Source organism: Lepus europaeus, chromosome 7 (genome assembly GCF_033115175.1).
Source record: "Lepus europaeus isolate LE1 chromosome 7, mLepTim1.pri, whole genome shotgun sequence".
Taxonomy (NCBI): domain Eukaryota; kingdom Metazoa; phylum Chordata; class Mammalia; order Lagomorpha; family Leporidae; genus Lepus; species Lepus europaeus.
Genome location: NC_084833.1, coordinates 54796268 through 54819844, shown reverse-complemented (window position 1 = coordinate 54819844; position 23577 = coordinate 54796268).

Here is a 23577-nt window from a genome sequence, read left to right as displayed (position 1 = left end):
AAGCTGCCCCGCGGCTGGAGGTTCGGCCGCCTGCGGACTGCGCGCCCCCAGGCACCGGGACGGCAGGGCGGCGGGCTCATAGGCGGGGTGGCGGCGCCCCCTGCCGGCCGCCGCGGGGGGGGGCCCGGAGCCCGGCGGCTGTACGTGCGGTTTAATAAGTTCTCCTACGTGGGAGTCGGCACACAGCCTTAATGAAAGAGGAAAGAAAAAAACAGTCTGCAGATGCCAGCCAGGGCTGCCCCCCCAGACCTGCGCGGCGGCTCCCCGCTGGGGCCGGTGACTCAGCGCCCACACGCTGCGCCGCGAGCAGCTGCCGGCCGAGGCGGGCGGGACGAACGTGCCGCCGGAACCGTGCGCCGCCGACAGCCGAGACCTTCATTGTTCCGCCTCCCCTGGCCGCTCTCCCCTTCCTTCCTTCCTCTTTCCCAAGCCGTTTTCGGTTTTTTCTCCACTTCGTTCCAGCCGTCCTCCCTCCCCGTGCTTCCTTCGTGCCTTATCGTCTCCGAAAGTTGCCCCCCGCTCCTACGGGAGATGCTGGGCGCTGAGCCCCCACGGAGTGTGCAGCAGGGCCGCAGGGCCGGGGACACGGGACAGTGAGAGTGGAGGGGCAGGGGAGGACGGGGGAGGCTGTGTCCCCGCCTAAGGAGCAGGCACCTCTGGTTTTGACTTCCCTGTCCAACCAGTATCCTGGGATCCAACATGGAGACCAATGCCCACTGCACTTTTTCCCTGGCCTTTCGGCTAACACGCACGGCTGAAACGTCGGAATTCCCAGGGGCTCCCAGATCCCTCCCTGGTGAAGAAGGCCTGAAGGTGAGTCTGGAGAGCGGCCTACCTCCTGCAGCTTTCGCCTGGCTCCCTGAGCCGGGGTGGGGATGGGTAGCTCCTTCTCCTGCACACTGCAAGAGACAGGTGCCAGGTCGGGCGTTCAGAGGCAGCTGGCCTGACTCGGAAGCAGTTTGTCTTGAAGAGAGTGGACTCCAGCACGCGTGGAATTTCCCCAGGACGGCCTAAGTGTGGGGTGCAGGCGGCGACAGGATCAGGCCTCCTACAGGTCGTCGTCCTGTTTGATCTTCACAATCAGAATGGAGGGGGTCGCAGATGCAGCCAGAGGCCTCTGGATACTCACTTGGAGGGAGCTCTGCGCCAGGCACCCGGATGAATGAAACGTGGCTGCAGCACCCAGTACAGACTTCCCATGCCACTGAGTGGGTGCTGGGTGGTCTCTAAGGGGCCACAGAAATACACCGCGCCACGAACGCCTGGGACCCGCAGACACTGGCTCCAGACGACACACTCACCCTTCTTCTTGGGCCAGGCTTTGTCCCTGAGCCACAGGGCACTCGGGCCAACCCTCACCCTGGCAGAGTTTCAGCCAGCAGCTGGAGCTGCCAAGGGCAGGTTGGGCACTAGCTCCAGGCTCTGGTGGGCAGGGAGCAGGCATCTAGCCTTTTGCCCGGGCAGTCTTATGACTTCAGGGAATCCAAGGCAAGTGAGGGAGATGCTTCAGCTCTGACAGCGGCGAAAGAGGCAGCTGCTCAGCTGGAGCCCTTCCCGCTACAAATCCTGTGACTTGGAGACATCGCTGAGGAGACAAGAGACCCTCCTGTGACCAGTATGGTCTGAGTTCAGGATTAACTGAAGGTCACCACTGGGCCCTGGGCCCTGCCCTGTAAGCTGTTCCACCAGCCTTCTGGACTTTTTTTTTTTTTTTTTTTTTCCATAAGGTGCTGAGCTTATCAGCAAAAGGCCCTGAATGCCAAGAACACATCATTTGTCAACAGCACTGAGTCATTTGTGAGCTCACTCGACCTGTCCGCAGCTGAGAAGTGCTCACAGCTTTTATCTTCAGCTACTGTTGCTGGCTGTGGGAACGGTACCCTCCATCTGCAATCAAACACGGGTACCAGGCCAGTTCTTGGAAAGCCAGCACCTGGGCTGACGGACGCAGGAGGGAGAGGGTGTGATGGGAGAAGAATGGAAATGGATTTTTTTTTTTCCAGTGCCTGTCTGGTGTCAGATATCCTCTTACCTCCTAGCCACTTTATATACTTTATCTCATTTAATTCTTACAACAACCTTGTGAAGGAGCTGATATTATCTCTGTAGATAAGGAAGCTGGACCTCAGAGAGGCAAAGAAACTTAGGCAAGGTCACACAGTGAGCAGTAAGTGGAGCCTGGATTTGCACCCAAGAGCTGTAGGCTATTTTGATGCTATGAAGACATACGGAGTAAAGAAGGATAATTTTAACAGTGAGGTCCTCAAGCCAGCTGTCCCCAAATGTCCTCTAATACAGGGATGGCTTGGGTAGGTGAATTACACCTGCGGTTCAGAAAGATTAACAGGAGGGCTAGTGGGACCGGGCGGGAGAGCTGCTTCGGCAGTAAGCTCAATGGGCACAAAATAAACAAATGAAGTGAGTTTGAAATTCTTGGTCCTGGTTTGCAGCAGGGATTATAAATTAGGAATAGCCTCTTCCCCCTGAGCTAAGCCACTGACCTCTTCGGTTTGCATTGCCAAATATAGTGAGACTATACACTGACAGCCTCCCGAGCTGGCTTCGCAGGGGAAGGCGTCCCGGGCTATTCCTGGCCACGTAGTGTCCCACATTGTGGGTCTTCAGTCGCCTGGAAGAACACCTGTGTCTACAAAGCTGCAAATAGTTTCCACCCATGAAGTGGACCTCTCGTGTTGGCAATTGCAGCTCAAGGCAGCTTTTCAGAGGATGTTCAGTAGGACTTGAGCGGGAGAGAGAGTCACGAGGGCCGCCCCTCCGGCTCCCAGCCCAGGGGAGAGCCTCCTTATCCTGTGTCCCGCCTCCCACCTAGGTCTCTGCCAAAGCCAGATTGGAGGCTTGATCTTCATTTGCATGGGGAGAAGGGTGAGGCTGGATAGCTATCTGGTGGTCCCACTGGTGTTGTTCCAGGACTATTTTGGAACATTCTGGAAAAACAATAAAATGACTGTGGCCACACAGGCAGCTGAATTTAGTAGGCTATTGGACATTTATCCAACAGCAGGGAAGTCGTTCTGAGTGTCAAGATGAATTTTTAAAGCATAAGAAATACATTTTTACTTATTACACAATATTTACTCAATGTAGAAAAAAAGGGAAGATTCACATTTAATATCACTCCCAAAGATAGCAACTACTCATATTTTATTATATAATCCTTTTAGATAGTTTTATAAAGCATTGTATGTGTACAAATACAGTCTTTTAAAAAGGGAACTCGGGAGGTGTGGTGTTGTGGTGCAGTGGGTTAAGCCTCTGTTCGCTATGCTGGCATCCCATTTCAGAGTGTCAGCTCAAGTCCTGTCTACTCTGCTTCCAATCCAGCTCCCTGCAGATGCACCTGGGAAAGCAGTGGAGGATGGCCCTGGTACTTGGGCCCCTGCACCCACGTGGGAGACCCAGATGGAGTTTCTGGCTCCTGGCTTCAGCCTGGCCCAGCCCTGGCCATGGCAGCCATTTGAGGAGTGAAACAGTAGATGGATGATCTCTCTCTCTCTGTCTGTAACTCTGCCTCTCAAATAGAAAAAATAAATACAGCGTTTTATAAAATGGAATGTAGGTGCAGAGAGCTGAATTAAACATATCCTTCAGTTTAAGGCAAATTGTCATCCCCAGTCTGCACAGCTTCTTCTCTTATGTTAATTATTTTCTGTGCTTTAACTTTCACTCCTCCCTATTTTCTTTACAGGAACCCTTTGTAGAATGTTTGATATCTGTACTTAATATATGTATGTAATCTTATAAAATGTGTTACTATTTTGCAACTACAGGTTTTTAGTGTACACCCATATTGTGTTAAAACTTTTGTTGGGGCCCACCTTGTGGTGTAGCAGGTTAAGCCCCTGCCTGCAGTACTGGCATCCATATGGGCTCCAGTTTGAGCCCCAGCTGCTCCACTTCCGATCCAGTTCCCTGCTATGGCCTGGGAAAGCAGCAGAAGACAGTCTGAGTCCTTGGGCCTCTGCACCCATGTGGAAGACCTGGATGAAGATCCTGGGTCCTGGCTTCATCCTGGCTCAGCCCTGGCCATTGTGGCCCTTTGGGGGAGTGAACCAACAGATGGAAGATCTTTCTCGCTCTCTCTCTCACCCTCTCTCTCCCTCTGTCTATAACTCTGCCTTTCAGATAAACAAAATAACCTTGAAATTTTTTTTTGTTGATTGCTAAGTTTTTCACTCAACACACAAAAAAAAATCCAATTTTCTTCTTATGAGTGCATCTTAGTCCATGTGATGCATCCACAGCATTTTACTTTTCTTGTCTTTTAATGAGGGACACCTGGCCTGCTTTCAGCACCTCTCTACCACATGTCCCCTAGTGGATCTGAATGAGAGTTTCTTGGTGACGTAAGTGCAGAAATCTGATCATTTGGTAAAAAAGCTTGTACACCTGGATGATGCCACATTGTGTGGAATTGCTTTCCCAAAGGTCGGTATTCCCAACAGCACCACAGGAGAGGCCCCACCGCCTGTGTCCTTGCCATCTTCAGTGTGGTGGCTCATTTTTTGTGTCAACGTGTCTGGGCTAAGGGGTGTCCAGGTAGCTGGTAAGGCAGTGTTTCCCGGTGTGTCTGGAAGGATGCATGGAGGAGATTAGCATTGGAACCAGCAGGCTGAGGAAGGAAGATTCTCCCTTACCCAGTGTGGCCTCCTGGCATCATCTGTGCTAAGAGCGAAAGATGAGTTCTCGCTCCGTTGTTGAGCTGGGAAAGACATTGAACTTCCTGCTTCCCGGACCTTCAGACTCTGGGACTTACACCAGCAGCAACCCCGCCCCCTCAGTCTGGGAGTCTGGAGGCCTTTGGACTCCATGCCCACTGAAGGACCACCAGCTTTCCTGGTGCTGCGCTTCAGACAGTGCTTCTCTGGTCTTCTCTGCACCCATGATTGCATGAGTCACTTCTCACGATAAACCTCCGTCTGTGTGTGCCTGTGGCTGTTGGCCCTGACCAATAGTGCATGGGGTCCCCTTTTCTGATGTTTCCTGTGCGGATGGGTATAAAAATAACATTGCTGTAACTTACATTACCAGTCACTAGTAAATTATTTTTGGCAGACTTTTTTTTTTTTTTTTTGGTTATTTGAACTTTCCCTAATGGGTTATACCATTAAAAATTTTTTAAAAGATATATTTGTTTGGGCTGACGCCACGGCTCACTAGGCTAATCCTCCGCCTGCAACGCTGGCACCCCGGGTTCTAGTCCCGGTTGGGGCGCCAGATTCTGTCCCGGTTGCTCCTCTTCCAGTCCAGCTCTCTGCTGTGGCCCAGGAAGGCAGTGGAGGATGGCCCAAGTGCTTGGGCCCTGTACCCCATGGGAGACCAGGAGGAAGCACCTGGCTCCTGGCTTTGGATTGGTGCACTGCGCTGGCCGTAGCGGCCATTTGGGGAGTGAACCAATGGAAGGAAGACCTTTCTCTCTGTCTCTCTCTCTCTCACTGTCTAACTCTGCCTGTCAAAAAAAAAAAAAAAAGATGTATTTGTTTGAAAAGTAGTGTTACAGATTCACTCCCCAAATGGCTGCTATGGCTGGAGTTGAGCTGACCTGAAGGCAGGAGCTTCTTCCAGGTCTCCCACATGAGTGCAGGGGCCCAGCGACTTGGGCCATATTACACTGCTCTCCCAGGCACATTAGCAGGGAACTGAATTGGAAGTAGAACAACCGGGACTCAAACCAGTGTCTATATGGGATGCTGGTGCTGCAGGCAGCAACTTAACCTGCTATGCCACAGCTCCAGCCCCTGGGTCACACAATTTAAAAGAAGTAGGACTGTGTTTGCCTATAACTTACTTCTCTTTTACTTATCAGTGTATTTGGCACATCTTTCAATGTCAGCAAATACATCTATATCACATCATTTTTTTTTAAAAAAAGATTTATTCGAAAGGCAGAGTGACAGAGATAGGGAGAGGTAGAAAAAGAAGAATGAGAGGGAGAGAGGAAGAGAGAGAGAGAGAGAGGGAGAGAGAGAGAGAGGGAGAGAGATACATCTTCCAACCACTAGTTCATTCCTCAAATGTCCACAACTGCTGGGACTGGTCCATGCTGAAGCCAGGAGCCAGGAACTCCATCCGGGTCTTCCACATAGGTGGTAGGGTTCAAGCACTTGGGCCACCTTCTGCTGCTTTCCTAGACACTTTAGCAGGGAGCTGGATAGGAAGTGGAGCAGCTGGGACTCAAACTGGTTCTCTGATATAGGAATGCTGGTATCACAAGCAGCATTGTTACCTATTGCACCACAACACTGGCCCCAATATACCACGTCTTTTATTTCTTATACAGTATTTCATCATATGAAACTATCATAATTTTTTGGACCATTCTTCTGCTATTGGACATAACATTTTCCCCCTATATTCTGTCAAAAATGCCTCCCCCTGCCAATCTTTGCATTCATCTTTGGGTATTTTCATGACATTTTTAAGGACAATTTATTATAAGTGAGCTTATGGGGTCAATGGATATTCCTCTTTTTTGTTGTTATTAAAGCATTCGCCACATATTGTCAAATTGCCCTCTGGAAGGATCATTTTTCACTTAGACCAACAGTATATCAATATCAATCTCCTATATCCTTAATAACATTGAGCATTAGCCTTCTTTGCTAATATTGTATCAGCTGATTGGCAAACACAAAAAATTTTATTTTTATGGCTTTTTAAAAAGATTTATTCTTGGGGCTGACACTGTGCCACAGCAGGTTAAAGGCCCAGCCTGCAGCACTGATCTCCCATATGGGTGCTGATTCGAGTCCATGTTGTTCCACTTCCAATCCAGCTCCCTGCTAATGTGCTTGGGAAGGCAGTAGAAAATGGCCCAAGTCGTTGGGCCCCTGCACCCCATGTGAGAGACCTGGAAGAAGTTCCTGCCTTCGGATCAGTTCAACTCCAGCTGTAGTGGCCATTTGGGGAGTGAACCAACAGATGGAAGACCTCTCTCTCTTTGTCTGTACCTCTCTCTGTAACTCTGTCTTTCAAATATAAAATAAATCTTTAAAAAGAAAAAGCTTTATTCCTTTCTCAAGTGCTTGAGATTACATTTTGTTTTTTTAATAACTTTAAACATATTTGGTTTATAGTTTATTCTGATAACTCTATTATCTTTATCAGCTACTTTCCAGAAAGGTTTACATGTACTTTTTCAGACTATTCCAGTATTATTACCAGATGAGGAACATTTTTATATTAATTTATTGATTTGATATTCATAAACCATGCACAAGTGCATCTGTGTGGGAGACATGAAGCATGGCATTTAAAAAAATTTATTTACTTGTTTATTTGAAAGGCAGAATGAGAGAGAGAGAGAGAGAGAGAGAGAGAGAGAGAGAGATTCCATCTGCTCGTTCACTCTCCAAAAGTCAACAGCAGCCAGGGTTGGGTTAGGCCAAAGCCAGAAGCCAGGAACTCCATCTGGGTCCCCCACATGGGGGGAGGGACAAAGTACTTGAGCCATCATCTGCTGCCTTCCAGGATGCATTAGCAGGAAACTGGATTGGAAGCTGGGACTTGAGCTGACATTCCAGCATGGCATATGGGCATTCCAAGCAATGGCTTGATCCACTGTACCACAATGCCTACCCAGGCTTTTGTGGGTCCTGGGTTTACTTGAGTACCTGATTTCCTTTTCTTCTGGTCTGCAGCAAGTCTCTCGGTTGCCAAGCAGAGGAAATCCCTCTCCAAAGTCCAAGCAACTACCTTTCAGCTCAAGATTTCTACTCTGCTTTGTCTTTACCTTCGTTTGGCCTCCTGTGGAATTGCCATATTTTCATAGGAGTTCAGCTATGCACTTAGAAGAATGTTTAAGTTATTTTCCTGGGTATTTCTAGACATATTATATTAGTGGAATTTTCAGCTTATCTTGCCTCTCCAGAAATAGGAGTCAGCATGAATTCATCTCATTATTACTTTCACTCATAATATTTCTTTGATCACTAGTGAGATTGTTTTTCATGACCATAGGATCTTATATTTCCATGTATATATATTTATATATAAACACACATATACATAGAGTTCCTGATTCATTTATTCAATAGGATCATTAATTTGAAATATTCCTTATTAAGAATATTAAAGTTTGCCACATATATACATACATTACTTCTTTCCTTTTTGTGAAATATGGCTTATATTTTGTCAAACAAAGCTTATAAATATACATGTAATCAAGTTTCAATCTTTTTCCTTGTAATTTCTCTAATTGATGGCTTGCTTAAACAGTCCTTCTCTGATTCAATATTTTACATAACCATTTATTTTTTTTCTAACATTTTTATGATTTGGTTTTGTACTTTAAACATCTTAGTGCAAATGGGATTATTTTGGTATATGATGTGAGGTAGGGATTAACTTTAGTTTTCCTCCAAATAGTTAACCAGTTGTCTAGTATGTAAACTGAGTTTTGCAAGCTGTGTTCCGCAGACACAGAGCTCTCCTGAGTTTCTTTTGAAGTTTCCTGGGCAAAAAGGGGGAAGGAAAAAAGTTAGTTCTTTCTCCAGCTTCTCATGGAACATTTCCATCCTTTTTTGTTTTGTATGTTGGGTCTCCATATCAGATTTTATTTGAAGAAGAGTTCATCTGCCCACAAATCAGTAACACAATAAATTCTTAGCAGTAAATATTTGAATCTGTTTCTACTCCTTTTAATTCTCTTGCATTGCCCAGTCTGTCTTTTCCTGGACCAGTTTAACAATTAAAAAAATTATTACGAAACTTTGCAAGCTTATGCAAAAAACAGAATAATACAATGAATCCCCATGTGCCTATCATTAAAATCCAATAATTATCATGATTTTGCTTCACTCGATCACCTACTCCTTTTTATTTTTTGTTTATTTTGGTTTGCTTCTTTGGATGAAATACTTGGTTTTTTCCTTCCTTTTTTTTCTTTTCCTGCCCTGACATCATTTTACCCACACATTCTTCAGTATGTATCTGTTTTTAAAAAAATGTTTCCTTACATAACCAAAATGCTATTGTCAAACTTAATGTTAACAATAATTCTGCGGTATCATCTTATACACAGTCCATAATCAAATTTGCCCAAGTGTCTCAAAAATGTCGTTGACAATGGTTTGCTCAGAACAGAGCGCAAACAAAATTGTATCTTGAACATTTCTTTAATCTAGAGCAACCCTCGCCCTTTTGTCTTCATGCCATTGACTTGTTGAAAAAAACAATGTTTTAATGGTTATGGCTTAGGACTTGCATTATGGAGAGAAATCTTGCTCCTGCTCTTCCTGCTGCCTGTGTAGATCAGCTGGAACACCCACTCTGCTCCCTTGCTGGGTTCGGGTGCAGGGACTGCAGCGTGGTCCCTGTCGCAGTGTTTCTCTCACACACAGAATCTCCCAGTGTTGTTCTTCCTGCTTTTCTTTGCGACACTTTTTCCACTTGACCTTTTCCCTAGTAAGTCAGAGGCTTTGCCTTAAGGAGAATTCAGATTGGTACAACCGGAATGGAAAGAGAAAGGAGTCAGAATAAAACAGTCAATGTTCAGTTTTCTGACTTTTAAAATAGCCTCTTGAAGCCACATCAAAAACAATAGTTTTGGAAGCCAAAGCCTTTTATTTGCGGAGAAGAGGGTTTTGTTGAGAGGAGAAAAGGCTCTTGAGAATCAAAAGGCAAGTCCCGGAAGCCCAGGATTGGGCTTTACCCCTGTAGGAAAGGCTGCAGGGAGAGCTGGACCAGACCCCCTCCCCACAGAGCAGGGACCTGGGAGCTGCTAGGAGGCCTGGGGACAGAGTCCCACAGACGGCAGGGCGTCCCCCTGGAGAGGCTGCGGGCCAGTCCCAGCAAGCCTGCAGAGGCCAACCCAATGCTTGGCGCTTACCTGCTGCCATCTAAAGAGTCGCACTGCTGCCTGAGCTGAAAAGCCGGTTGGTTGTCGGTTTCACCTCTGCTGGGGCCTTTCACCTCCACAGCCTGCCGGCCATGCTCAGAGGGCCTGGCAAGAGTGATGCGTGTGTGTGCCCAGAAATGTTGCTGAGCCTCATCCAGGTTGCCCTACGCAACAGAAGACACTAGTAAGCCACCCCCAATTTTTAAAAAAATATTCATTATTTATTTGAAAGGCAGAGTACAGAGAGAGAGAGAAAGAAAGAGAGAAAGAAAGAGAGAGAGAAAGAAAGAAAGAGAGAAAGAGAGAGAGAGAAAGAGAGAGAGAGAATCTTCAATCCGCTGGTTCACTTCCTAAATGCCTGCAACAACCAGGCTAGGTCAGGCTGAAGCTGGGAGCCGGGATCCAGGAGCTTCTTCCAGGTCCTCCACATGGGTGCAGGGGGCCAAGCGTTTGGGCCATCTTTCTCTGCTTTCCCAGGCACATTAACAGGGAGAAGATCAGAAAATGGATGCTGGTGCTGCAGGTGGAAGCTTAACTGGCTGTGCCACAGCACCGGCCCACCCCCAACTTGTTAGACCAAAGAGCAGGTGCTTAACACCAAAGGGCTGGTAGAGCTGAAAGGAGAGTCATCCACCTCTATATTAGGGTGAGCCTGGACTCCAGGGCGGAGTGCTCCACTCCACGTCCATGGTGACACCTGGCTCGGGGCCTCCCCGCCTCTTTCTGCTCCTGTGTTAAGACCTAGTTGATAATGTTTTGTCTCAGCTTGATGAAATCATTTCACCTGTTAGAGCAGGGATCCTTCCCCTTTTCTGCCTTTAAAAGCTCATGTGTCGTGGGAGACCTGGGTGAAGCTCCTGGCTCCTGGCTTCGGCCTGTCCCAGCTCCAGCCGTTGCGGCCATTTGGAGAGTGAACCAGAGGATGGATGACCTCTCTCTCCTCTTCTCTCTCTGTAACTCTGCCTTTCAAATAAATAAAATATATGTTTTTTAAAATGTAGTTTAAACTATGAAGAAAAATTTTTTTTAAAAAATCACGTGTGTGCACAGAGGGACTTTTTTTTTTTTTTTTTTTAAGATTTCAGAAGTGAAGCATCTGGGACTCGAACTGGCACGCTTATGGGATATAGGCACAGCAGGCAGTGGTTTAATCCATTACACCACAGTGCCTGGCCCTTGGACAGGGCTTTTAAAAAATACTGACACAAGCCTTATTCAAACCAACTGAGCTAAATCTTGTGGGTGGCACATAATGTCATTGTGTAATTGTGGGTTCAATTTTATCTTTGTGAAGTCACTCAGCTTTGTTCAGCCCACTCATTGTCACCCTTCAGCTACTTCAAAACGCACCTCGGTTGTCATAATGCACTAAGAACAAGAGTTTTTATGCTTTAGGGTTGTATTCAATAAAACAGCCAGAAGTTGAAGGGTTAACTGCAGCCAGAGGGGCAGGTGTTTGGAGAGCAGAGCCCTGCAGGTGATGGGAAGAAGGCCAGCCTGGGTGAGTGGCAGACAGCAGGTGGCTCCACTGGGGGGGTGGTGGCATTGGTGGCATCAGGAGAAGCAGGAATTGACCTCGGATAGAGAATGGCTGCGGTGGGGAGCGAGGCACAGTGTGCTCCGGGAATCTTACAGGCAGCCCCAGAAAGTCCAGCTGTGGGGGGCAGACGGACCACTGGGGTCACTTATTTTGTGCTGCATGGTGCCTACCCCCTCAATTTATATGTTAAACTCCTAACCCCCAGGAACTCAGAATGTGACTGTGTTTGGAAAGTAGGCCATTTTTCCTTTAAAAAATGTATTTATTTCTTTGAAAGGCAGAGTTACAGAGAGAGGGAGAGGCAGAGGACAGAGAGAGAGAGCACGAGAGAGTGAGCAAGCAAGCAAGCAATCTTCCATCTGCGGATTCAGTCCCAAATGGCTGTAAGCCAAGAACCTGGAACTCCATTGGGGTGTCCCATGTGGGTGGCAGGGGTCAAACACCTGGTTTCTCCTCTACTGCTTTCCCAGGCCATTAACAGAGAGCTAGATCAGAAGTGGAATAGACAGGACTTGAACAGGCACCTGGATGAGATGCTGGTGTTGTACATGGCGGTCTAATCCACTGTGCCACAATGCTAGCCCCTTGGAAATAGGACCTTTAAAGAAGAAATTGGGGGGCTGGCATTGTGGCATAGCAGGTAAAGCTGCTGCCTACAGTGCCAGCGTCCCATATGGGCACCAGTTTGATTCCCGGCTGCTCCACTTCTGATCCAGCTCTCTGCTATGGCCTGAGAAAGCAGTGGAAGATGGCCCAAGTCCTTCGGCCCCTGCACCCACATGAGAGACCTGGAAGAAGCTCCTGGCTCCTGGCTCCAGATTGGTGTAGCTCTGGCCGTTGCAGCCAGTTGGGGAGTGAACCAGCAATGGAAGATCTCTCTCTCTCTCTCTCTCTGCCTCTCTGTAATTCTGCCTTTCAAATAAATAAAAACAAATCTTTAAAAAAGAAAAAGAAAAAGTTGGGATTAAATAAGGTCCTACGTGTGGGCCCTAATCTAATCTGACTGGTGTCTGGACACAAAGGCCTTGTGAGGACACGGCAGAAGGTGCCCGTCTGCAAGCCAAGGGGAAAGGCCTCAAAAGACCCCAGCCTGCGACACCTTGACATTGGACCTGCAGCTCCCAGAGCTATGAAGACTACACTTCTGTTCATGAAGCCATCCGAGCTGTGGTTTTTTTTTTTTTTTTTATGGTGGTCCCAATAAGCTTACACACATCTGTCAAAGGGATTATGGAGAGCAGGGTGGGCTAGAGATGTGGCTGGGCCACAGCACCGGAACCTGACCCGGGTGGGGGGTCAGGCTGGGGTCCCTGATTTAGGGCCTTTCATTCTCTCATTCCATCAACCAACCCACTGACTGCTGGGCTGTGTTCCAGGCATGTGTTCCAGGCTATTGCAGGAGTCTGGGCAGCAGCAGGTGTCGGTGGATGAGTTGATCTGCCCCGAAACAACTCAAGGTGGAGGTGTTGCTCCTGTGTCTCCCCGACCAGGCAGGCACCTTCTGGCAGAGGACTTGGTGCCCTGGGAGAAGGCATCAGCCTGGTTATCCCTAAGGAGTCCCAAGGATACAGATTTTCTCTTTGGAAGGAAGTAAATTTTCAGTTTCCACAGTCTCCCCTGGTACCCAGGTTACCAAACGTAGATGTTCCCCTGCATGTCTCCATGTCATGTTCGAACTTTTAACATGTCATGTTCCACTTTGTCATAACTTTATTAGCTCTTCTGAAGCATGAAGTCACTTTCCCAAATCATGTCTCAATGGAAAACTCAATCATTTCCAGGCAATCACCCCATCATCTGTGCCACTGTAGACAATCATCAGATAAACTTCCCTAATTCATACCACATCTGTTCTTCCAGCCCTAGATGACCTTGAGCATAAAAAACAACAAAATTTCAAATTATTTTTTTCCAAAAATGAGCATCTGTCCCAAATTCCCCCCACCAATTTTCTATTAAACGAGAGACAAATTGTCAACACCGAATCAGCCAACTCTCACTAAAAGCCAGGAAGTCTCTTAAAAGCTAGCAGGGCAAACTGTCATGTTAAGCATGACAAGGAGGTCCTGGGAAATAGCTGTGTCTATATGAGCCCTCTTGAACAGTCACCAAGTTCTGGTCAGTAGACGCTGTTTGGACACAGGCAGCATCTCTCTCCACTTTATCACTGCAGAGGACTCTTTCCTCACCCTATTATTTGAAAATTAAAGTGACGTAAGAGTCCACGATAGCTCAGCTGATTCACACCTGTTTCATGTGGCAAACAGCATGGGGTGAGGGGAGGATAATAAGGCAGCCAGGCTTTGAAGTCAGACAACCCTGAGTTTGCCCTTGGACTTCCTCTCTCCTCCTAGTCCTGTAATTGTGGGCTAATCACCTTAACCTCAGTCTCATTAGCTGTAAAATGGGAATAATAATCTTCACCTTATAGGCTTGTTGTGGTGCAGATGAGACCTGCATGAAAGCATCAACCACAGCATGCAGTGCAATCAAAAGCTCATTAATAGCAGCTCAGTTTAATAGTAGCAACTAAGGATGCTCTTTTTTTTTTTTAACATATTTATTTATTTGACAGAGTTACAGACAGTGAGAGAGAGAGAGAGAAAGGTCTTCCTTCTGTTGGTTCACTCCCCAAATGGCCGCCACGGTCGGGGCTGTGCCGATCTGAAGCCAGGTGCTTCCTCCTGGTCTCCCATGGGGTGCAGGGCCCAAGCACTTGGGCCATCCTCCACTGCCCTCCCGGGCCACAGCAGAGAGCTGGACTGGAAGAGGGGTAAATGGGACAGAATCCGGTGCCACATGGGATGTCCGTGCCGCAGGTGGAGGATTAACCAAGTGAGCCACAGCGCCGGCCCTGGATGCTCTGACTTTTACAAAAGACTTATTTATTTGAAAGACCAGAGTGATAAAAAGAGAGAGAGAGAGGAGAGAGAGAGAGAGAGAGAGAGAGAGAGAGAGAGAGAGAGAGATCGATCTTCAGTAGACAGGATTGGGCCATGCTGAAGCCAGGAGCCAGGAATTCCATCCAGATATCCCATTCGAGTAGCAGGAACCCAGGTACTTGAGCAATCACCTGCCACCTCCCAGGATGTGCAAAAGGAAGAAGCTGGCTCTGAAGCAGAGGAGCAGGGACTCAAACCAGCACTCTTGTATGGGATGTGGGTGTCTCAGGCAGCGGCTTAACCCGCTGAGCCACAGCAGGGTCCTCCTGGCTTTTCTTTTAAAGGCACTTTCTCTTGCTCCATGCCAGAACACAAAGTTGAAGTAGTGGGTGTATCGCTTCACCTTGGAGTAATCATTCTTAGAAGAGAACATAGAGGGGCCAGCATTTTGGTGTAGTGGATAAAACCACTGCCTGCAATGCCAGCATCCCATATGGGTACCAGTTCATGTCCCGGCTGCTCCACTTCCCATGCAGCTCCCTGCTAATGAATCCGAGAAGGCAGTGGAGGCTGGCCTGAGTGCTTGGGCTGCTGCCACCCATGTGGGAGACCCAGAAGTTCCTGGCTACTAACGTTAGCCTGGCCCAGCTGTTGTGGCCATTTGAGGCGTGAACCAACGGCTGGAAGATTGCTTTGTGTGTTTCTCTCCCACTCTCTCTGTAGCTCTACCTTTCTAATAAATAAATAAGTTTTTTTTTTTTAAGAGAACATAGAATCAGCGATTTCTGAGACTCCTGCTCTCCACCCCTTTCCTACTCCAGGGTTCTGAGATTTTACATTCCAGGGAAATGAGCATGCAAGGACAGAAGAAATGACGCCACCTTTTCGGATTAGTTTCTTTGGAGACCCAGCCGTGCTGGCCCAGTGCTTCTAGTTCCAGCACTGATAGGCTCGAGTCTATGCAAGAGAGCAGGGTAGGAGGAGCAGCCCTGGGGAGAGAAAACACTTCTGTCTCCAGGGAAATAGAATCAGAGCAAAGGGGCATTTGACCTTTTCAAGATAGTTTTTAATGCAAAATACAAGGTATGCACATAATCTTGTTTTCTGATGAATCCTTTAAAAAATCTGGCACATTAATGACTCCACTTAAAACACCAAAGAAGAGAGCCAGGAGGACACTTTTTCTTTCTGAACAATGACTGAGAAGGGAATTCTAATGAATATTTTGGCGCACATATCTCATTTTCTGGCTGCTTCAAAACCCAAGAGCCAGTAGGTCATAATTAAAGCCAATAATGGCAACTCCAGACAGTCCATCCAAATATTTTCCTGGTGCTGTCAATTCTCTCTATTAAATGATTTAACATCAGATTTGGGGAGTGTAGAACATACATACACACAGAGGGGAAATTAAATGTTGATATGAATGCTGGAACATGTGCTGTGAGTTGCCCCAAAAGATATTGTTTATAACATTCAGAGGAATTATAGAATGTTTTTCTTAGTAGATAATTTTAAAGGATTCTTTTCATGCAAAGGTCGTCCTTAAATCATCAGAATAAGATCGTATTTTCTGCAGGAGAGAAAAAGTCAAACATTTGGGGACTGAAGCCCAACATGATGTAAATAAATGAACTTCTACCTCCAAGTGGGCTGCACCTTTCAGGAATGTCCTGCTTGATCTCCAGCAGCTGCTAATGCTGCAGATCCAATTATGCAATTGACAAAAGGCCAAAGCTTCTCACTTTGCTGTCAACTCCACGTCCAAAAGGAAAACTTACAAGTACATCTGTTTGCAAGAATTGTTTAGGATCTTGGAAATAAGGACTCCCATTTTGTCTCCCCCCTACCTTAACAAGTTTATACCTTTTGAAATAACAGTACCAAATGCTGCAGACCGGCCCTCACCCCTTCCATTGCTTGCAGCAGAGGATAAGAGAACTTCCTCCTCGATGGCAATTGCTCAGCCCTTGTTGAAAGTGTGCCTGAGAATGTTCTGGAGCACCATTCTAGTCTGAAATAAACGGATCAGTCACTTCTTAAAGGCAAAACTGGCTTGGCTTTGCCAGTAAGAGCTTGGGTTGTGATACTAGGGCTACGCTGTGGCAATGGAGACTTTCCAGACACAACACCCAAGTTGAGAGCCACACACAACACGAGGGTAGGGAAGACGTTTGAGGCCAAAGCGGTCTTGGCACTGACTGCTCCTGAGCACAGAGCCACAGCAACTCTGTGTGTGTGTGTGTGTGTGTGTAGCGTGGTTATGGCTCTCAGTCTTGAGGTTCCCCAGAAATCTGCTATGACTGACCCCTTTCTCTGTGCCAGCTTTCTCTGCCCCGTACTCCTGCCACGTATGGCATTCAAGTAGGCAGGGACCATGCTGTGAGGTGTATACTTAGTTCCTAGGCGAACTTCCACTTAATCACACTCAGGTGTTTTGAGGGCCTTGCCATTGTGAATGAGCAACACCGTGACCTTCAGCAAATGCACAGGAGCCTCAGCTGCAGCCTCTGTGATCTGGCCCCCCCGGGGCAGTGATTGTCCTGCCCGGCCTGCAGACCCAGGTGGGGCTCTGGCTTGAAGCACGAACGGATTTGTTTTCTTTTCTTTTCTTTTTTGGTGGATTCACTCATTTGAATGCATGGAGCTCACCTAAGGAGACGCTGTCCTCCGCCTCCATTACAAGACTGCTTCAGAGGTGAGATTACTCCCCAACACTCTTGTTTTCATTCCAAGCCTAAGGGTAAAAAATGTAAACCTTTGCTGCCACCTGCTGTTTCCTTCAAAATAAATTCCTGAAATGACTCTAGGATGGCTGTGTATTGGTTAATCTTAGCCAAGTGCCTTGAAGAATTTGGGGGGTTTTGCAATACATGTTTATATAGTTGTATACCAGCTGGCCTGTCATGTCCTGGGGGAACCATTAGACCACGCAGGTGGTTTCTTTCTTTCAACTCATTAAGGCCAGCCTGCCCCATCTCTTGGTATGAGCTTGCTGTGCCGCAGGAGGGGAGGGCAGGCTAGACGCCCTGACCCCAGATCTTCCCAGGGAGCGCTTAAAGGGCTGTGCCCCATGAGATCCCTGAGCAAAGCCTGGTAGCCTTGCAGCTGGGTATCTTTTCCTCGTGGGCCAATGACGTCAGGAACAACCTAAGCGCAGGTAAATTCCCCGAGTACAGCCTGTTCTCTGCAGGGTGTGCCCGTGTGCAGTGTCCTTGCCAGTGCCCCTGGAAGCGCTCTTTTCAGTAGATGTGGCTGTAACCTTGGGATAGGTTGATTTCTGGTGTCTCCACATTTTTTTTTAAGCTTTGCTTTCCTTGGGGAAACTGAGGCAGATTAAGGAAGAGGAGTCCCCAGGAAGGGAAAGGCTAGTCCAACTTGAATCACTGTTATGAAGGAATACTGGAGCTCAGGTCAGATCATGAAAGGGATGAGGGAAATAGTGGCTCCTTGCAGCACAGGTCAAGGGTATGGGCGGAGGGAAGGTCAGAAGTTTGGAGAAGCAGGTAGGGTCCCTTCGTCATCCTAGCTGAGGCCTCCTTGTCCTGGCTATGTTAGGGTCTTATTGCTGCTCCAACAATTCCAAACCTTGGGATTTCCCTTTGCCATCTTCGGGAAGATTCATCTGTATGTAAATGAGTTCCTTTCCATTGTTGTCATTGTTGTATTTGAGAATTCCTTAAACGATGATCTTTTTATTGGCAGAGATTAATGAGTTTATTAAGTGTTTCATATAATTCTAAGTGCTTTTTGTGTTTAAAAAATGTAAGAACTGGGGACTTTCTGGGTGGATGATGAAGTGTAGAGGAAATGACCCTTGATCTTTTCTTCTATCAGAGAGAAAGCATCTGAATGGCACTGATAAGCACTGCAGGTATGTGATGGCTCATTCCTCAGGGCACGAACATGGGAGGCTGCTTGTTGAAAGAGACCATCACTCGTTGTTCTCCCAGGAAGGCCTGGGAAGCCCGTTGGGGGAAGGGATGGGTGGGAAGCAGCATAAAGAAACCTCTGAGTTGACCAGGTGGGAAGCTGGTGTGTACAGTGAGCCCCAGGAGCTAGAACGCTATGGTTGGACCCAAACTAATAGTATATGAGCTTCTCAATAAATGTGTATGACTTACAAAGTAAGTATCATTCTTGAAAAATAATTGAACAAGAAGATTATAATGAAGAAAATTCCCCTCTTTCATGTCTCCTTTCCTAAATCTTCCCATTGTGAATGCGTTGCACAAGTTTGCCTATGTTTATGCTCATCTTCTTGTTTATGTCCCCGTTGTTGGCCCTTTGGCTTTCGTAAAGGCGCTGGAGAAGCTCCAGTCTGTCTGCTTGTGTGAGGAAGAGTTCAAGGAGGGGGTTGGTGGCATACTTAGGACATATGGGTATCTTCCAGTGGTGGGCGTGGGGGCTGATGGGATGGGAGCAGTGGGAAGTCAGTGGGAGACCCTGAGCAGGAAGGATGGCTCAGGAACGCTGGGCTGGTATAGGGGTTCCAGCCTCTCTTCCCCTCCTGGAGACTCTCTCCATAGTTCTCAGGCCTTGAAGGTTGTGCGTTCATTGGTTCCTTTTTTTCCCAGGAAGGGAAGCAAGTTTTTGGGAGAATAATGAGGTAGGTGCTTACTTGTGTGTTTGACTTTTGAGAAGGGTGCATCTGTTGATTCCTTGCTCTCACTAAAAACCCTATTCTCACCCAAAAGGCAGAACTAGGAGCCCCCAATCTGCTTCTGCACTCCAGGTGGGGAAGAAAAGTATAGGAGGGTCCAACAGGACTGAAGATGACCACAGGTGGGACAGGTGACTGGTGAACCCCTCAGGAGGCTGCCAGAGTTCCAGGCTAACAAATAGCTCACAAGGCTGTGGATTAGGCTCTTGGGTGACAGGATGAACAAGACCATCACTATTCCTGCAGCCCTGTCTTCTGATGGACACACACTCCTGGATGGTGTCCAGACACTGATGTTTCTGGAGTGTTTTAGATACTGGTTCTTGCTCCTCCTTTTGTGCCTGGTAATGAAAATGCTGACAAGAAGATACAGCAGCAGTTCCATGAGCTTAGAAAGAGCATCTCAAAAATATTGCATTAGCCTTTTGTCCCTTTTGTCTGTTTTTTTCCCAGAACAGATGTAATCTTAGTCAGTGCAAATTCTCTTTAAAATAGCTCTTCTAGTGAGTCACTGAAGTAAAGCTGCAGATATGGTATTGTTTTAGCCATGTCAGGCTTGAAATATTAGCCAAGTCTGTAACTGCTCATTGGGGGAGCTGGTGGTATGCTCTCACTGGGGTACGGGGGAGGATCTCAAGGGTCCAGAGGGAAAGAAATGCCACAGGCAGGCCGGCCAGCATCCTGCAGCTCAGAACAGGCTGTGAGAGCTCCAGTAGCAAAAGGGGCAGCCTCTATGGGCCCAGGCTCGCCTCACGGCCCCGTACACGTGAAGACTCTGCCCATCACCCACCCGTGCAGATGGACAAGCTGGGGGGAAACTTGAGCAAGCGATGCAGAAGGGTCAAATGGACCTTGTAGATGCTCCGAGGAAGAAATCCAAGCTTTAAACGGAGCATTGTGCCTTGACTTGAAAGGTCATTATCTAGTTCACACTTACATCACACTCCAAATATTGTCAGAAAATGGATAAGTTTGCCAGCACTGTGAACAGTGAAACTGCTCAAAATAGATCACAGAACTCTGCAAGGCTGGTGTGGCTGGGGCAGGCCTTGACCCTCAAACCTGCTGCTTGCCTTGGGCGAGACCTCAATGGGGATGAGAGATGGCAGCTTCTTATAGGAAAATTCACACTCAAGGAACCTCAACAATTGCAGAAGCCTTTTGCATCACGTCCCTCTCTCACTTTCTTCCACTAAGTGGAAGTGGAACAGGAAGTCTCCTGTTGGGGAGCAGCTGGACTATGGCCTCTGGATACTCTACCCTTCCTCCTCCTATGGTGCAGCTTGGTGCCCAGTTAGCACCAAGCTGTGGTTATCAGCCTCACTCTCCTCTAGCCCCACCCTCTGTTGGCTAAAGCCAGGTCACCTCCTGCCAGGCAGCTGCTGGGTGAAAGTCCAGAGCAGCTCTCCCAAATAAACAAGTCAAACAAAGGCAGTTCCCAGCAGTGGATGGGGCCGAGCTCCAGAAGTCTATTCGCAAATCTGTCCTTTGGAACCTGGAAGACATTCCCCAGGAAGAGCGATGTTATGCCTGTGGCAAGGTTCCCAGGCTAGCCCACATCACTGATTTAATCCAGAATGGATTTGGAAAGCAGTGCCCTGGAACTCACCGTCAATGATAATGATTGGTAATAGCAGTCTTGTCTCTAGTTCACAGGCAAGTGCTGAGCTAGGCATGGTACCAGGTGATGCCGTCATTGTGTGGGGTGGCTGGATTCACTGGCTCCTGGATACCAATAAAGGGAATGGACCTTCCCAGCCTCAGGCAATCCCTGCTTCCCTTTCATAGCTACATGCTTGAGGTTGAAGGCGGTGAGATGGCTATTCTGGCTTTATTTTGGTTCCTCAAGATATCCTGTTCTAGGGCAAGGTGAGAATCTTGGCTTCACCATTACATAGCTCTGTAGCCTCTCTTAGCTTGGTTTTCCCTCTGCAAAATTGGGTAAACACAAAGCTGCTAGAGCCTTGGGGGTGTCTCCTACCTGTGTGTTCTCCTTCTCTTGTGAACTACCATAACTTTGGCTGGGGTACCCACATCTTCCCCCCCATGGATCATTTTACCCCTGAAGCCTCAGACCTAGTGCAAGTCTCCTTCCAGGCCATTATTGTAGAGCCAGTAATGGGTGCTGGCCTAATTCAGGCCAACGAGGTTGCAGAAGTTCATTGGTTGCTTCCAGAAAGAAGAGTTCCCTCCCTCCTGCTAGATAAGAAAAGGGATCTATGTGGTCCCAGTAGCAATGGAAGCTTCCCCAGAGACGAGACTTGGGGCCAGCCCTAGGTGGCAGATCTCATCTGTTGGGTGGCAGAGTGGAGAGACAGAAAGCAGAGGATTCTTTGCTAAAGCAGTTTAACTTTTTCGTCCGCCCATCCTGATGCCCATTCTACCTTTGCTGTCTCCAGGTTTTTAAGCCAATCATTCCCCTCACTGTGTAGGCCATCAGAGTGAGCTCCTTGCCTTGGCAGGCATCTTAACTGATACCGCAACACAGTTGACTGTGGCTGTTACCTAGTCACACAGTGTTCAGCCCAGAGCTGGGCTGACAGGTGTAGCCCCTACCCTTCCAGTCCCAGAGTCTCAGTGGAAGCAGCCTGTTTCTCAGGCCTTTCTGGTGAGGGTGTGTGTGTGTGTGTGTGTGTGTTGTATGTAGACCTGTAGACCCTGACTGAACTTTAGCCTGGTCTGGGGCTTCGGCTTCTTGCCTAGGTGGGGAGGTGACCCCTGCAGACCGCTTTTAGTTTTTAGGGTCAGCCCCTTTGGAGGGAACGGGCCTTGTAAACCTGGGGTTTCGTTAGCTCCTGGGCAGGCTATGCATTGAAGAGTGATGTAGGGCAAAGATGGAACAAAGAAGAGAATGCAGATTTTCTGGAGCAATGCCAAAAGGACCCGCCTTTGGGATCAGGATTACTGCTTTCCTTTCCTCATTTGCCTCCTCTCCTCCATATGCATTTCCTCATTCCTGATTCTTACTTGGGCTGAAGACAAAGGGGAAGTCAGATTTGGGACGGATCCTTGGCAAGGAAGAAAGGGGAACTTCTGTGAGTTAACTCCGATGACTTCCTTGCACTTTCGTGTAGCAGAGATATCGGTTTTCAGACTAGTGGTGGATTTAGGCTCCTATAGGCAGTTGGCCAAGCTGATTCCTTGGCGTCTTTGCCATGAAGAACAGGAATCTAGGCAGGGCGGCCTGGTTCAAGGACAAAGGGTTGTATTGTGACCAGTGGGAAAGAGGAATCATTGGGAGTGCACAAAGATTTCTGGTCATTTCATGATTCCCAGATTTAGGTCCAGGTCCCCAGGGGGAGGAGATAGCAGTAAAGGAATAAGTTAAAAAAGAAATAAAAAAAGCTGGTGAGATTGAAATCTCAGTAGGGAACCTGGTTCTTATGATGTTACTGCTTTCAATATCCATTCAATCTACCCAGCATAAGAAGGGTGGAGCTCATGTGACCTATTTTTGCACACTGCTCTTGAGCGTATGCTAGCACGTACGATAGGAAGGGAGTCTGAGAAAACATGACTTCACTGAAATGGGTCAAGGGTGCCATGTTCTGACAGTGAAATGGACGCCTTGATGTGAAAAATAGAATTCTAGTGTGGTCTGCCTGGAACAGGATTGAACTGCCACCCTCTTATCTGGACACGAGATTTATGGCTGTGGTCAAGAATTGCCTGGCCTTTGTTTTTATCAGTCACATTCCATTAATGCCTCATAATGAATCCATGGTCAATTAAAAACCCAGTTGTGTTTTACATGAACTGCTGCCAAGCCAGGAATCCCTACTAATTTGTATTGTTGATTTTTTTTTTGGGGGGGGGAGAGTGATTACAGAACTTTACAAGGATTCTAGCTGAATTTCATGTAGTTTAGTTTCTTTTGTGTCTTGTGTCTTTTACTTACTACGTTTTACTCTCGACTTTGGCTTATCTCCCTCATTCAAGTCATATGTAAACAAGCTGACCAGGGCAGGGAATTAAAGGGGTGCTTATGACTCACGTGGGAAGCTTCCCGCTGTTGGACACTCAGTGATTGATCAACCCTCTGTGGGTCTGGTCACGCAGCCAGCTGCAAAACCACCTCACAACACCTTACCACCTCTGACCCTCCTCCCCTTATCTATCCCGGGGGAGGCGGGGGCATGAGGTGCATTGTCTGACGCCCCAAAGAAACCAAGTTCCATGGCCTTGGCATTTCCGCCCCTGGCTGTCTGGCACCATCCCAGTGCCTTGTGCGTTGTAGGCCCTCAATAATTGTGTGTTGAATTAAATTGGATACTGTGAATCATCACACCATAACCATATATTTTCAAAAAAGGAAGCGATTTATGATTCACAAGGAGCCCTGTGGGTTCCTAGTGCTCTTCCCAGTCCTTTTGGTTGTTCTTAATTAAAATGTGAAATGTTACACATTATGGGAAAACAAATGTAGACTATGACAGACAATATTACGGCAATTATTATCATTGTTGATACCTACTGTTGTAATTGTTTCTTTTACAAAAAACAATTGTAGGTTGCTTTTGTTTAATCTACTTTGGCTGCCTTTTTATGACATATGCCTTTCTATTCAGTTGTATGGACCACAATCTCTCCTAAGTGTTTTAACAAACTGTTTAAATTCTTTTTTTAAAAAATA